Raw genomic sequence first — 17,367 nt, forward strand, 5'->3', positions numbered from 1 at the left:
ACAAAACCTAATGATATGTTTGTTGAACTATAGAATATTTCAATGATTTTGTACTAGACCATTTAAGGCTCTCACAGATTCCCCGTATCACATCAAATTCTAAACTTGTTCGTCGAAACAAGTGTTATGTTGAAACATATAACAAAATCGAGTTATCCACTTCTTCAATATTATATTATATAACAGAATATTTTTTTACGAATAAATAGATAATATGGAGTAGTATGAAAAACATAAAAATGAACATTTCTAGTGGATACGAACACTGCAAACTTAGTACATATCAGCACACGCATACCTGGAACCACATTATTATCTAACTTGAATGAACCTAAAATTTCCATTCGCGAAGTCTTAGTCTATGGTGTAACCTTCCAAAAATCGTTGTTTCATAATGTTCTATCGGTGCAAACTTGAAAAAACATGTTTTATTATGTTTCAACGGTAGTGGGCCCTAAACTGATAAACTAGATTGACTACATAACGTTTGATAACTCTCAGCGTGCTTACTATGGACTCCAGAAGAAACTACGATAAACAAAAAAGATTCACACTCGCACCAATCGATCACAATAAATCAACAGTTTGTAGTCATAAACCTTTAAAACCAAAAATCTTGGAGGGGAAATAGCATTTTTTCAAAAGCGCAATTCATTCTGAACAGCTTTAAAACTTGTTTACGAATCACTTTAGCTTCGTTACCTCGCGAGCACGACAGATGTGAGTCAATCAGCACTCTGATGGTAGCGAGCATTTAGTTTTATTTTGTTTCGAGTTCAGCAGACATGTTCGCTAGTTCCCATCACTGGCGAACCCAGTATCAGCAAGGTGGCAAAAGCTGGGCAAGACATGTTGCAAGAATGCCGGACATCAGCCCTGTAAAGATAGTGTTCGCTTCAAATCCGGTAGGAACAAGAAGGCGTGTGGCGTAGTGAGCTAGGTGAATTGACCAAGTGCACCAGGTCCTGGAGAACGTGAGTCGCAGTCTAGGATGGAGAGAAGTTGCCGTGAACCGAGTGGATTGGCGAAATTTTGTTGGCGAGCGTTTATCAAGTTAATTGATGTAGAAACAAATAAAAACTCTCAGCCTATGTATTAGCAATGGTCGAAAGTCGAAAAATATTAATATAAGGTACAGTGGGGGAAATGTATCAGTGGGGTAAGTGGATCATTTGTCCATATTGAGCATAAATACTTGAATATGTTGAATGTTTTTGAACCATTACATCGTTCTAGGTTATGTTCTTACGTCCACACTGATACTAATGCAAAACTGGTACTACACGTACACTAACACAAGCAAACTTGTTGGCTGCAAAAATCAATTAATTTCAAAATTGTTTTCCGTCAATCAAAAACCCATTGTATCTCTGCCTTAAATCAAATTCTACTAGTTTTTTCAACGCATGGTGAACATTTCAGTTCTTATTGAATGAATCACAATGAAAAAAAGTAAGAGGTTGTTTCCGAGATACGACCGCCAAGTTGACGTTGGATAACGTTAGCTTCTTCTATTTCCTGATTTAGGACCGTCACGAACTCATGAAAGATTTACCAAGAAATCTAAAAATCTAATCAATTTTCAAACTATTTGTTGCATGTCAATTCTGATCTATTATGGATATTGAGTGTTATTATTTGGTTGGTTCGGTTAACACTTCAACACCGATAGAACCGGTCGATGGAAGAAGAAGCATGAGCGGTAATTTTTGCTCTCCAAAAAATATACCGGTTGAACATTAGGTCCATTCATGATCCACTAAGATTGGTTGCTTTAGTGGATTCCGAAGCCAGTTTGAGGTTGAGGTTCTTGTCCATGAAGTCCGCTAACTCTGTGTACTCCTCTTTGCTCAAATCGATGTTGAAGTTACCTGTCACGATGATTGGCATAGTCTCCTTTTGATACTCCAAGAAGTTCCGCGCCATAATGAACTTCTTCTGCTTCATTGTGGTATCCGGCGAAATGTAGAGGCAAACCAGTAGTGGCCGAAATTCATGATATCGGCAGCGCAAATATCACCATAAACATCTGACAAGCCCAGCTCTTCATCATAACAGGTGCAGAGTTTGCGAATCTTGTGCGCCACAGCAATCGTTGTTGTTGGCGGTGAAATCGATCAGGACTTCTTGATTAAGGCCGCACGGGACGGTGTTTTAATCACCCTCTCCATTAGAAAAGTTAATCTCAAGTACCACTCAATATATCGATGCGAAAAATGCATCACTAGCATTATATATATGTAGTGCACAATCCATTAAATTTTCAGTTTAATCGGTTCACTAAAACTAGAGATTTGCTTCTGCAAAGTTTTGATGATAATTGTTAGAGTGAGACAAAAGATAGGGAAAATAACACGGTCTCTCGTGTCACCTTAAGACCGATCTGCGATTCCAGAGCATGACCGTCAGGGCCCTGCAGGAAGCGAGCGTGGCCTAACTGGTCGGTTTGTTTGAGGATACCAACCTGTACGCGATCCACGCCAAGCGTGTCACCATCATGCCGAAGTACATCCAGCTGGCTCGTCGTATCCGTGGCGAACGCGCTTAAATTACATTGAAGCACAATTTCAAACAACAACCCTTTGCAGGGCCACAATTGATTAATTAATTTATTTAGTTATCAATTCGTCCCCTTAATGCTACAACTAGATAACTCTAAAATCAAAATTTTGAGATGTGCAACTTTGAAAGTATGACCGTTTAACAAGGTGATGGTTAACCGCAGAGATTATGATTGAAAAATAATCTTTAACTTGTGTATTTTGAATCACACGCTTAAGACCTGTGGATATTTTGCAGATCTAATTAAGAAAAATGTTTTGACATATTGAAGTCAAAAATTTCAAATTTCGAGTTATCTAGTTGTAGCATCAAGGGGACGAATTGTAATTTCGAATGATAAGTTTTCAACGGAGATAAATGACAAACAAAGTTTTATCTAGGTTCCCAAAATATATGAATCAATCACATCCAATCACCAGTAATGTCGCTCTTCACGGTGGAAAATTCTCACAACTCTTTCAAAATGAAATGGTCGTCCTGAAAAGGACGGTTGGGGCTAGTCACCGTCGATCGAACTGGATTGTCAATCTATTGTTAGACAGAAACACACCAAAAGATTACCGAAGACGATTAAGGTGCAAGAGAAAATGGCACAAATGTCAAAACTGAAAAAGCAGTTTTCTCCTTTTAAAACAACAATTTCATGAAAATAAAAACACACAGCCTTTTTATTTGGAAAATAAAAGAGCTGTGTGTTTTTATTTTCTTCGATTTGTCTATTTAAAAAGAGAAAACTGCTTTTTCAGTTTTGACTTTTGCACCATTTTTACTTGGGCCTTAAATCGAAATGCGATCGGTAATTTTGTGCTTCCTTGTTTTCGTTGGATTTCTCACTCCTTCGACGGCAATTTTCAAGGTTTCTAGACGCGTGCTCCACGAATTTGATGGTCTAGCTGGATGCCCATGGCCATGATGAGCGATTTCACGGAACCCGCAGCATTTAGCTTGGGTTGGGAATAAACAAAGGCAGAAGCAGCGGCAGCGACGAATGTGTAAAATTTATTCCGATAGGAGTTCTTCTCCAATTGCTGGTCGACGATTGACTGATGTGCGCGGGGCTCATTGAAGCTTGGTTGGCTTCGACTGAACATGATAGAATAAAGAGGAGTAAGAAGAAGACCGAAAGGGGCGTGTCCTGTTGCATGACGATTGTGGCTAAAATATCGAGCAATGATTTCTGTGCTAGGAATACACACGAAAAATGTGCTTTTCTATGGAAAATAAGACATGCCTTGATATATATCAATTTTTCAAAAGTTTATTCATGAAAATTAATAGTTTTAATTATTGGAGTCGATTCGTAGAAAGATTTCTAATATTCAATGGTTAGCTATTGATAATCAATAGTTATCTTTAGTATGAAGGAAAATTTCTGATCCATGGATGCCAAAATGATGAAAATTGTTCAATGACAGGGTGTCGACTACCTGGAAAAACCTGGAAAGTCAGGGAATGTCAGGGAATTCAATTTTTGACCTGGAAAGTCAGGGAAAGTCAGGGAATTTCACTTGAAGTCAGGGAAAAAATATCAATACTACAACATCAAACGAGTTGATTGTATGAAATCATATTGTTCAGGCTAAGTCAGCAATACGATATATGGAATAAAGAGGGTAATGAATCTTTCAAAATTGCAGTTAACCATTGAGGGAATGCTCTTATGCATAATAGAGTAAACTGTACTTTACTGCTTATATTTATCCTCAGAAATCAAATTTTTTGAATTGAAAAGCATCAACAGTACTCTCCGAACAACTTCTTCGAAATTGGCGTGGATTACTTTCAAAATATTTTGTTGTTAAGTTTCCTAGATGAACTAATTGCCTAGTTTGGCGCATTTAGCACAAAATCTTGAAAAAATGCAGTTCACTACATCAAATTTTATCAATCCTTACAAGTTTGTTCAAAATATCAAGTAAAACTTGTGAAACTAAGTATAGAGAAAAACCAATAAGGATTCTCGTTTTTAAGTGATGATGAATAAAAGCCGTATCTCAAAATTTTAAGATCACAAATATGATGAATCAAACAATAATTTATTTGAAAAAAAAAGGAACTGGCTGGTGGTGATCAATCGATCGTTTTTCAATCTATCAACTCTTATCACTGTTTGGTTTTTTAGGTTTGTGTTCCTGATGATGGTACAATTTTTCGGTTCAATGTTCTGCATGAGAAAATAAAAAAAAATTGTCGAAAATACGTATGTTTCAAATATAAGGATATGGACAGGATATTTCTTGTTTTTTTTTTTTGTTCCAAGTTATTTTTGAAAATAGTTTGTTCAGATAGTACCGCCTTTCTTCAGGATTTTTTATCAGGAGCTTTCTTATAGATATGACCAGTTTTTTTTCCTACAATATACCCAGGAGATACTCAAGAAATTCTGAGGATGTCTCTCCAAATTTCTTGATTTATTTTAATCCAGAACATTATTGAAAAGCAGAAATTTCAGGAATATTGTTTGAAATAATCTTCTCAACAAGCTGTTGAGAACCCAACCCATCAAATTTTCAACGCGAATGGTTGTCAGGTTCTCTAGATCTTTGAGCTTGAAAATTCGAAATTTGGCTTTGTTTATAATCACCTTTAATTGAAGATACAATGAAGTCACACCTCAAATTTTCGAGAGCACAAATCTCGTGGACCAAGTAATCGTTCGCTCTGAGAATTAGATTGATTGATCATCATCAGCGTGAGACCAATCATGTTTGGAGCATGAACAGCTCTCGAGATGTGTGCTTTTGAACATTTTAGGTGTGGCTTCGTTGCATCTTCATCTTACGAATACTTAGATAAACTCCTTGAGGAGAAAACCTAGGCATTATTCATATCGGAATCCTAAAATGATACCTAAAATAAATTATATGTAACTAATCATTGTGAAGCATTTTTAAAAATATTCTAAGAAAAAAAATGAATACATTTTGGGAAAAACTCTATGTGATTCCTGAAAAAATATCTTTAGACGTATTCTTGAAACAATCCGGGAAAATCCAAATTCTATTCTTGGAGAAATTCAAGATTGAAAGAAATACTCTAACAATTTTTAGAAAACTCTGGAGATAAGGAGTTTTTAGGGGAAATCGTCATGGTAAAGTATTGAAGGAATACCTGTAAAAATATGTTTAAGAATTTCAAGAGGAATTTCTGAGAAATCTATGTGGAATTTCTTGAAGCCATTCTCCAAAAAAGTCATCATCATCATCATGATAAATTTCTTGCACTTAAAAAGCATGGTGGATGATCGTAATAGTGTTGCTTCTTATATAAAGAAGTTGTAATAAGGTATAATCAGGAAAGGGTCCAGAATTGTCGTTTATGCCTGAAATTTGTGAAATTATATTTGAGGTAGTTCAGTAGCCGAGTACATCTTTGTTCAATTGCTCAGTTTAATCATATCAACTTGAATAAACTCTAAAAAATGTTATCTGACAAATATAGTTCAGTAAACTAATAGCTTTTCTTCAGTTTATTCATACGACCTAGTATGAATAAACTGATTTTTTTTTCCTTGTGGGGACATGATACCACTGCGACCATTAAGTTGATCTATTGTGGTGAATATTAGTATGATGTGTATGTGAAACTTTACATCATGCAAGTTTTCGGATATGTATCTTACTTGGATTACTAATTTTGGTTCAAATTAATTAATTGAGTGGCCTGGAATTTTTCTGGAAAACGACTGGAAGTCAGGGAAAGTCAGGGAATTTTATTTTCAATATTGAGTCGACACCCTGAATGAGAATTTCTTTTCAGAAGCATTCTAAATATGTCGCAATTTTGTTACATATGTTATCATAATATATGGCAAGTCTAAGAAGCTGTTGGAAATGCCACTCTATTTTACAACCGTTATTATTCTTTTGACTCTTTTCAACACTTTTGATGGCCCTGAAAAGCGCCGATTTGCTTATACGACGAACCAGCTAAATGTTTCGTGACGTGGATGGCGCACAAGACCAGCGGGTTGTGGATCACCTGGCATAAGTCGGAATCTGGAAACGAAGCTCATTCTTGACATATTGTGCGATTTCACCAATCCGACGCTCGATTAGCAGCAGCTCCTCGGATCAGCAACTGCTGTATTTCGTTCCTAGCGGGCTTGCTTCTTGACCACCGTAACTGAATTTATTACGAGTCGAAATCTGCAAGCGCGGATAAATTTTCGGCGGCGATGACGATGGCTTGGGCGCTTCTCTAAGTGGCAGTAGTTCGCCGCTCGGAGAAGCGCCCAAGCCATCGGCATCGCCGCCGCAAATCAATCTTGCGTCTTCCTCTTCCGACGACACAAATTGAACTGTGAAGCGGGTGGAAACGCAAAGCGAAAATGACTCACCCGACCGTGTTCACAGTCCGACCGCAAAAAGAAGACTGAAGGAAGAAGCAGGGTGCGGTGCGCTTTTATAGAGGGAAGCGGAATCCAAAAATGTGCTTGGACGTGATTGGTTAGATAAGAAAGGGGTCAACGTTTTACGATTTTTCAATAGTTTGTTGCGAATAATCAATAGTGTCTTCAATTTGAATCGACGCGTAGATAAATTTCCAATCGATTCATGGATAAATATTAAAAATTTATCGATGAATGACTGAGTTATTGGCGGTCAAAACCTGACCATTTTTCGTTACATGCTCAATTTTTCGTTTTATCTGAATTGTACCCCCATATGTTGCCGTAAGACGTTATCCAACGTCAAAAAAAAAACCCGAATCCCGGGATTTTTTGGAGTCCGGGAAACAAGACCCTCTACTCCACAGAGAAGACAGCAACCCAGCCGGTACGACCAGAGAAGAGAAGAAACTCAAACCGTGCAAAATGTATCAGTTAAAATGGCTTGCTCAATTTTCACCACCTAATAAAATTTAAATCTTGTCGCTCCCTTGCGACGCCTATACACCTATTCGTTTCTATCATTTGCAAAAAAAAATCTTCTATAGACTCCCTTTACCTTTGAATCGCATGACCGATATAGCCATAACAAAATAGAATATAAAACAATCACGGTCGATACCTTCTCCTATGTAACAGTGAATGTCACCGACTGCAACACTATGCGGACTTCAAGAAGCTACGATACATTAACCGGCTGAGATTGGTGACTCGAGAGAAGCTGTGCCATGTTTGCCTTAACGAGCACGACGAGCAGTGCAAATTTAGAAACCGCATTAATGTCGGCTAATGCAGAGAAACGCACAATCCGCTGATACAACCGGTCGAAAACATGTTCGGACTTAGTGCACACATTAGGACCAACTGCACGGTGCTATTTCGATTCGTACCGATATAACTTCACTGCGGTGGAAAACTCGCTATTGTGCTCGCATTTCTCGACGAAGGTGCCTCCATCATCGCCGATTGCTTGGGTGCTTTCGGAGTACAAGAGCGACCCACCATTAGGTGAACGAGAAACGTATCGAGAGTGGAGGATACTCGTAGAACAAGCTTGTGGATATCGAGCACAAACGCCGGTGCCAACGACAAGATGCTTCTGCACACTCACGGTTCATACAGTTGGTAGATTGATGCTTTATCGTCTGAAGCTGGACAGCGGAGAATACCGACAATACCGAAAAACGTTCCCGGGAAATATTGGAGCGCACCACCAAACGTGTCGTCGATCGCTTCGAGACCAAATTGCTGTGGAAAACGGATGACCTACTATTCCCGGAAAGTTACCCAATGACCCTGTGGAGGATGAATCAGTTGGAGCAGCGACCCCAGGAAAACGAGAAGCTGCGGGAAAACGTCTGCAGACAGATCGACGAGTACCAGCAAAAGCACATCTCTCCACCTGGGATGCCGCGGCTACGGTACAATGAATCTCCCTGAACTCGCAACTACTAGCGAGACCGGACATGCTTGTTCCGTTGGTAAAAATGCTCGCTAGTGTTCACGAATGGAGCATCGCGTTCGGCGGCGACTTGCAGGAAATGTTCTACCAGCTGAAGATTCGCGCCGAAGGCAAACAAAAGCAGCGGTTCGTTTTTCGAAAACATCAGGAAGACCCACCGAGTATCTTCGTCATGGACGTAGCGACGTTCGAGTCAACGAGCTCTCCCTGCTCGTCCCAATTTGTTAAGAATCGGAACGCCGAAGAATTTGCCTCACAATACCCGGAAGCATCGGCGGCGATCATTCACCGACACTGCAAAATCGTTAAACAGTATCTGTGGCAATCCGCCTGCGATTGAGAACAAGAAATCGATCCCGATTCCTGGCAGCTGTTTAAGCGGTGGACAGTCCTGTTACCGATGGTTGAAGTTATCCGCATTCCTCGCTGTTACATCGGTGGAGCTAAATCTGCCGCAGTAGATTCGCTGGACGTCCACATCTTTACCGACGCCAGCGAACATGAAGACGGATGTGTGGCATATTTGCAAGCGGTTATCAACGGAGCGGTCCACTGCAGTTTGATGATGTATCGGGCTAATATGTCGCAAATAAGACGATTCTATACACGGTGCCTGTATAGCATAGTTAACACCGCTCCAATCAACGTGTTGCCGTTCCGCGTCGGTGAGATCCAAGAACTGACAAAGGTAACGGATTGGTGGTAGACACCAACAAAGCTCAACGTATCGAACGTGCTAACGAAGTGGGAATAAGGCCCTCCACTGTAAAATGACGGCAAGGGGTTCAACGGACCATTGTTCCTGTACCGGCCAGAAGAGTAGTGGGCAATACAAGAAGCGACGATCGAAGAGAGCCACGAAAAAGCGAGAGGCGTTTTATTGTTCCACGGAATGATCGACGTCGGACCGATATTACGTTGGATGGAGTTGTGGCGGGTGATAGCCAATGTAGTGCGCTTTATCGCCAACTGCCGGCGAAAGAAAAGAGCCGATCGTTACAACACGGGCTACGGCAATGCAGCGGCAGATGATCGAGGCGTCAGCAGTGAATTACGTGGCGCTGTATGCACCACTGCAGCGAGAAAAACTTCAGCAAGCAGATACATTGCTCTGGCGACTGGCACACAGAGTTGCTCAATATCAGTCATATCAGCTGATGGGTGATATACTAAAACTATCAATATCACATGCGAGCTATCAATATCACTTTGATTTGACAACCAACAGCAGTGCTGCGACATCGCACTCGCAGATCATAATCACCGCAGAATGAGTGATCACGTTGTATTTATCCATTCCATTATCCCTCTATTAATGTTTTTCATTCACCAACACATAGTTTCAATCCGTCTGCAGTACTGTCAAACATGTTGTACCGATAAATTGCCGATTTATTTATTTAATTTAAGACTAAATAGCCTGTCATTCGTTTCGCCAGCCATGATGGAACATCAAATCGCAATTTCAAAGTGTTAAAACTCAGTCTTCATAGTTCATATGGTTTCGAAAAAAAATATCACTAGATGCGCTTACATGCCGAATGTATGGTGATAGGTTTTCAGCAATGTCAGTGCATAACCAACTGATTTACTTTAGTTTGAATCCGAGACATAAACTAGCAACAATCATCAACGACACATGACATGATCAAACGTTCTCCAAAAACTGCATTGATCAAAGAAAATCCCTGCTACGGTAACGATAAATGTATACAATCTTTCACCCTTCATTTGTAAAATCTTTCTTAAATAATTATTTTTACACACTAAAACATTTCATACCAAAACTGCGTCAAACTGTCTAATGGTACAATAAGAAAATCATAAACATATAAAGTCAGTCTGGATATTTATTAGTAATCCAAACAATCATTTATAATCAAGTGATTGGATACATATAAGATAAACATTTCAAAAACTTTGTTTCAAGACATTCCACAAGAGCTCAATTGTTAGTATTTATCGTCCATCATTGACTACTTTGTAGTAACCGTGTATTGATGTAGAGCGCATGGCAGTTCCCGCAAATGTGAAGAGAGGGGTCTCCAGAATGAATTTCTCGCAATAAATAAATAGGGGGAATTGATAAACATGTTAACCATTCATACCGGCTAAATCGTCTGAGAGAGAAAAAAAAACGAGAGAAAGTCATAAGTGCTCTCTGTACTCAAACAGTCTGTACATCGACGGAAAACGTTTATGATTGCATATGTTGCTGCAGGCCAATCGACCGGGGACAACCGTGGAAAGCGTATCAATACGGTAAACTCCAAATATTGAAAAATCATAGATTACTAATTTGTCGACAGCTAAGCAGTAAAACCGAGATTAAAAGCGTTCGAAAATCTCTGGGTTAGTTGCGTTCTTTCGTATTGTTATTTATAATTAACACTATCCAGAAAGAAAGCAACGAATAAAAATGTCATCGGCTTCAGTTTGGAATATTGTTGATTAGAACTGGTTTCCAAGGTCATATTGTACCATTATCCCCTGAACGCTCCCTTTAATATAGACAGGTATTGAAGCATTAATAAATTATAATCGACGCCAAGCTAGCTATTCAGAGTGTCGTTCTGGTAACTGTTAATGATGGATTCCTATCATTGAAAGGGTTTAACGAAAGCAAACCATAGTGCACGGAAAAATACCTCATGCCAGAAAATCGATTTTGTTCTTTCTTTTTTTTTTCGTAAGTAAATAAATACTACCATATATGTTAGGAGCCGAATCCTATTCTAAGCACTTTGAATTCACATCGGCGAAGCTTTTTTTAAAACTTCTATGTTCATTATGGTAACAATAAGCAACTGCTCTCAGGTTAAGAGAAGCACAATTCTACAAAAAAATCACTGTAAATAATATCATGCTATCAATACCAAGCATGCATTTTAGACGGTGTCTCTTTCCATAGGTAAATGCACCTATATGGTTTATTTCATGTCCCTAGACTGACAAAGTAAGGTAGATCAAAATTTGGTTGACTGAATTCTATTAAGGGTTCGTATTAAGCCATAAAGTTGCGGTAATGTCATGTCTATTTATGAAGTGGTAGTTATGGACCATAAAATTCTTTTGTTCGTCTGTTTTTGATACAGCAGACGACGGCAATCAACCAGCTCCCAATTTGAAGCAAATTAACGAAACGATGTTTTACACAGCACCAGAATGGTTGTGCTGTTCGACTAATCGCGTGGCAGCAGCAATGATACCGTTTTGTAACTAACATAACATTATTCTTAACAGACGGTACCAACAAAACTGGAACAATCACACCTTCGTCCCTTTTAAACCTATTTTAGCATTTAAAGGCTCACTCGGGGAGGCCATTACGGAACAAGTTCAGCATTTAACCATGGGTGGTCATGATCCATTTTCATGCAATCCTAACTGATACGGTGTCAAGCTTCTAAAGATTGACTCAGAATTTTATTTCAGATCGATTATGTCCCAGCATTACTTCGGACATTCATTCCAGACCTTAATATTAATCCTCCTAATGTCAGCATCATTATTTTACTTCAAAAATATCCTATATCGATCCCGTGTTTCCTTAAGGACTCTTCTATATTTTCATTGCGGAATTACTCCAGAGCTTTTTTCCGAAAACTTCATCAAAGATTCCCATACGAGTTCTTCTATTGTTCCGTTCTTGAATTTCTCAATAGCACAGAATACTACAAAAAATCATAAAATTGATTTAATATATCCCAGGACATTTTTTCATTATTTATGTAGAGCTATCGCCTGTAATTTCTTCAGGATTTTTCTACGAAATTATTTAAAGATTTTTTACACGGATTACTTACATTTTTTTTAAAGAATTCAACGATTTTTTTCGTGTTTTTTTTCAAATGATTCTTTTAGAAATTTTCACCACCAAGTCTTCAAGTAATCCTTTTTCTAAAAATACGTAAGACAGTTTTCGGAATATATTGACCCCCTTCCCCATGGTAAGATGTATTGCATGAAAACAACTCCAACCATTCCACTATGGGCCAGGGACGCAATCTGGCGGGACAAAATTAATAACTCGGTAACGAAGCATTTCCGGCATCAGGTGTCTTCGGCAAAGTTTTTTGTAACAACGCACTATGGTCCAGGAATCAGTTTTACGCGGTAAGATGCATTTTGAGCTTTAGAATGAAACATTAGACAAAAACGGTCTTCTACAAAGTTGTTTGTATTAGTAGAGCCCTTTGTTTGGTTTTATTGAAAATTAGGGTGGACCACATTTTCCTAGAAATTGTGTAACTAACTTTCTTATTTGTAGAAATTATATTATACATGCTTCAGCAAAGTTGTAGATCATTCAATTTCAAGCAACTTTGCCAAAAAAAGTTTTTTTGTATCTCTTAAATTGACCGATTTAGAGCATTTTTCCTACGGTGACCTCGGGTGGTCCGAACAAAACTGGTTTTCTGGCTCTAGAGTTTTCAATTCAAGTTTCTCATCAAAGTAGTCTATGAAACACTTTTAGAGCTTTGAAAAATGCGTAATTTGGTGAGTGAAGAAACTCGCTATCTCCTTCCGTTTAGGAGTTATTGCTGTTTTTCTCTCAAAAACATGCCTACTTTGATTGTGAATTTCTCTGATTGGGGCAAACATAAAAAATATCTTTTGACGGCATTCAAAAGACCAAATAAAATTGTATATTGTATCAAAAAATTACAGATGTGTTATTTTTGTAACTCTAATAAAACGTCTTGAAAGTCAAATATTTTTTATCACAAAAACTTTAATAACTTTTGAACTAAAATAGATATCATCAATATTTTTGCATGAAAATTTGCGTTTTGTTAAGTTATAAAAGTCGCTCATAGACGACTTTGACGAAAAAATAATATTAAAAAAACTAGAGTTAAAAAACTTATTTTTGTTGGACCACCCTGCGATGAATAGGAGAAAATGCTCTAGATTGGTCAAATTTTGAGCTACATAAAAACTTTTTTTGGCAAAGTTGATCAAAATTTCAAGTTCTACCGCTTTGCCTTAGAACGTATACTAGTATTTTTGCAAATAAAAAAGTTGATTATATGATATGTGTGATATTGTGGACCACCCTAGTTTCAAATGACACAATATGAAAGCTTACATTTTCAGAAACAATTTTGTAGAAGATCATTTTTGTCTAAAATTTCATTTTCATGCTCAAAATGCAAAATAATAAAGAAATGCATACTATAAAAATCTTCAAAATTGTTTTAGAGCCCTATCTTTCTTATTTCAGATTTCTCGTCAAAGAAGTCTATGAACGACTTTAAGAACTTAACAAAACGCAAATTTTCATGCAAAAATATTGATGATATCTATTTTAGTTCAAAAGTTATTAAAGTTTTTCTGCTTAAAATCCTTTGTTTTTCAAGGCATTTTATTAGAGTTACAAAAATAACACATCTGTAATTTTTTGATATAATATACAATTTTATTTTGTCTTTTGAATGCCGTCAAAAGATATTTTTTATATTTGCCCCAATCAGAGAAATTCACAATCAAAGTAGGCATATTTTTGAGAGAAAAACAGCAATAACTACTAAACGGAAGGAGATAGCGAGTTTCTTTACTCACCAAATTACGCATTTTTTAAAGCTCTAAAAGTGTTTCATAGACTACTTTGATGAGAAACTTGAATTGAAAACTCTAGAGCCAGAAAACCAGTTTTGTTCGGACCACCCGAGGTCACCGTAGGAAAAAAGCTCTAAATCGGTCAATTTAAGAGATACAAAAAAACTTTTTTTGGCAAAGTTGCTTGAAATTGAATGATCTACAACTTTGCTGAAGCATGTATAATATAATTTCTACAAATAAGAAAGTTAGTTACACAATTTCTATGAAAATGTGGTCCACCCTAATTTTCAATAACACCAAACAAAGGGCTTAACTTATACAAACAACTTTGTAGAAGACCGTTTTTGTCTAATGTTTCATTCTAAAGCTCAAAATGCATCTTTCCGCGTAAAACTGATTCCTGGACCACTGTGCAACGAGGACCATCTACTGACATAATCAGATAGTTCGTGAATCGTCCGCATAGGTGGCACCACAATCTAACTTTTTACTGTGACGTTCTTGAGAATTGACATGTTTGCAAAGTTGTTCATTTGGATAAAATTAGCAACTCTCTCGAAGCCGTCAAATCCCACAGCCTACTGTATTCGAGTTATTGGCAAGGTAAGACCCAATTTGTAAAAAACGGGTTTTTTCACCGAGTATGTCCAGGGCAGGCAATCGTCACCGTCAAATGGAAAAAGTCGTCGACGAAACTAAAAAAAGAATCGTCATGGTCACTCAACCAGCGTTGGATGACGATTTCCTGCAGTTGTCCGCCACAAAGGCTCGGCGTCATGACGAACAAAGAAGCCTCCTTCGTTATGGTCGAATCTTCGTTCGGGAGCTCTGAGCCGACTCAAAATATGAACCGTGGCGTCGATAGATTATGAGCCTTTTTTGAAAAAATAAAACAAAAACAAAACAACAAAACGTGTCTGGAATTGAACAAACGAGCTCTGAATCGCCAACGTCACGCGCTTACCAACAGAGCTATTGTTGAAGCTTGAGGAGTACGGGTTGAATTGCCAATACAAGCAATTCTGGGATGGCATTTGCCGTTTTGTGCATAGCAAGCGAATATACAATAAACGCCTCCTTCGTTTGAGAAAGGGGAGCGAACGGAATGAAGACAAAGTGGTTCGTTGACGATTTTGGATTGACGTTCGTCGTGCATTCTATCGTCGATGACGAGACGACGACCTGCCAGAGTTATTATACTGGATGACGATGTCTTTTTTATTTCGTCATCGCACTGTGACGAATCTGACGATTGTCTGCCCTGAGTATGTCATTTTTCTTAAGAACCATGTCATATAATATTTGTTGCTGACTAAAATATAACAAACACAAACTTAAGTGGATTTCTTTTTGATAAAACGACGCATAAACATTGAGAAATAATGAAAAAACTTGGAAGATAGTGCAATTTTTAAACCTTAATATCTGCAAAAGCGCAAATAAAATGGCAAGCTCAAATTTTCAGGCAACATAGATCAATACTTAATTAAATGAATGTCCAAATTTCAAAGAGGTATATTTTGGTGTTTTTGAGAGTATTTCATTTTTCTACGGTTTTCTTTTCATTACGCGATTAATATTTTTGTGGCAAATATATATAAATATATCGTTTTGACTCATATTCCGAAATGAAACTGAATTGCAATTGACTGCCATTTCCTGATTATTTGATGACATATTTCAGCGAAACATTTCAACTAAATCGCCATACAAAAACAGAGTGTTCGGAATATGAGTCTGTTCGGAATTTGAGACAAAACGGTACATGGCATGAAATGTTTTAGAGCTGTTTGCATTTGACGTGCAAACCCAGTCTAACCGGGCTTTAAATGCGGTAACACAAAATAACCAAAGGATACTTAGCAACCATGATCTATATCACCGCCAACCTAGCAAAGAAAATCAATCTATGACTTCGCCTTCCTTGTTAAAAATCTTACCGCATTTAGTGTTCCCGCATTTGACATTTGCATTTCAAACGCACACAGCAATATGTTTGCGTGAAAGCCTGATTCAGCGCGCGCACTTTTCTCTCAGAGAGTTTTGTGATATCTCCTACCAGGACATGACTAGACATGTTTGAACAAAATTCTTCAGAAGGTCCGAATTGGACCAACTCTGTTGCAATTCAGACCCCCCATGTTCTAATTTGGACCACGTTATATTTTATGGGTTTTTGCTCAGGTAGTAATAAAATATAACTCGGATTTGTGTGGTATCATGATTTTTAAACGTCTCCTGTAAACGGAAGCTCTAAAAGATAAACTGAATGCGCGTCAAATTTCAATTGAATTACGAGTCAGAACTAGTCCAAGTAAAATGTGGATTTTATTTTGAAAAACGTGAGTGAAATCCGAAATTGGTAAAAAATGGGTACAGTCAACTCTGACTAACTTGATTTTGAATGTATAATCATGTATGGGAGGTATCGAGATGAAGAACACATATTTTCCAATTTAGGATCTTTTTGGTATGTTGATAAAATATATTGGAGGAAGTCATTTTAGTGTTGAATATAATAAAATTTCAACACATTGAAACTTTGAATAAAAATATCGGGATAAAGAGGTGAACTTGTATGGGATACTGAAGCCGACAGCATCGAATCTGGGAACATAAAGTTGGAGAATTATCCACTACATTTAGGAGTCAAAGTTTGATATATTGAAGGAACTGCGCATTCCATCGAGCAAGGGAACTAAAACACAGAAAATCTCGTAAGGGAAAGTTGACTGTATTGTTCTCAGCACTCGTGATAGTTATTTATGCAACAAGTTGCAAAATGATGATTTTTTCAGCACGATTTGTACATTTCAATCGCGTAGGCTGCGACATAGTAGTATCTCTGAATGTCACAAATTTTCTCGTACACATCACACCGACCCATATCCATGGAGGACAGAATATGTGCGTACAGTAGCTAGTTTTGCTGCCACCTCTAAGAATGCTGGACGATCCGTTCCCAAACAAGAATTATCAGATCGGTCTGAAAATGCAGTTCGTCTAAAATGGGTTTGTCTCGGTATCCATGCAAGATAGTCTGTTTCGGAAGTAGGGCGTATTAAAGCGCATCCGGATGTGAATCGAATGCATCACTTCCGATGTTAGGTAAATCGCATAGATTCTGAGGAAAAATCTAACTTCGGCGAGAAACTTACTCTAACTTTTTATCGCGCCGACAAAATCATTAGTCTTGTATCTAAATCGTACATCACATATAAATTTAGATGCTATGGCGGAATATAAACTTAGGCTTAGACTGGGATATTTGGCTGACGCCTCTCAAACAGTACTGAAAAGTGCTACTTTTCAGCACCCAAAACAATGCTGAAAAGTAGCACTTTTCAGCATTATTTTTTTGGTAGGAAAAGCAGGTCATTATGTAGTG

General features: G+C 37.8%; 1 protein-coding gene across 2 annotated transcripts in view; it reads right to left on the bottom strand.

Annotated features, from left to right (window-relative positions):
* The window catches only part of LOC5573063 (leucine-rich repeat-containing protein let-4), a 306,482-nt gene that overhangs the window by 265,921 nt on the left and 23,194 nt on the right, over window positions 1-17,367 (bottom strand). The window lies entirely within an intron of this gene.

This window comes from Aedes aegypti, chromosome 3 (assembly GCF_002204515.2).
Source record: "Aedes aegypti strain LVP_AGWG chromosome 3, AaegL5.0 Primary Assembly, whole genome shotgun sequence".
NCBI classification, from domain to species: Eukaryota; Metazoa; Arthropoda; class Insecta; order Diptera; family Culicidae; genus Aedes; species Aedes aegypti.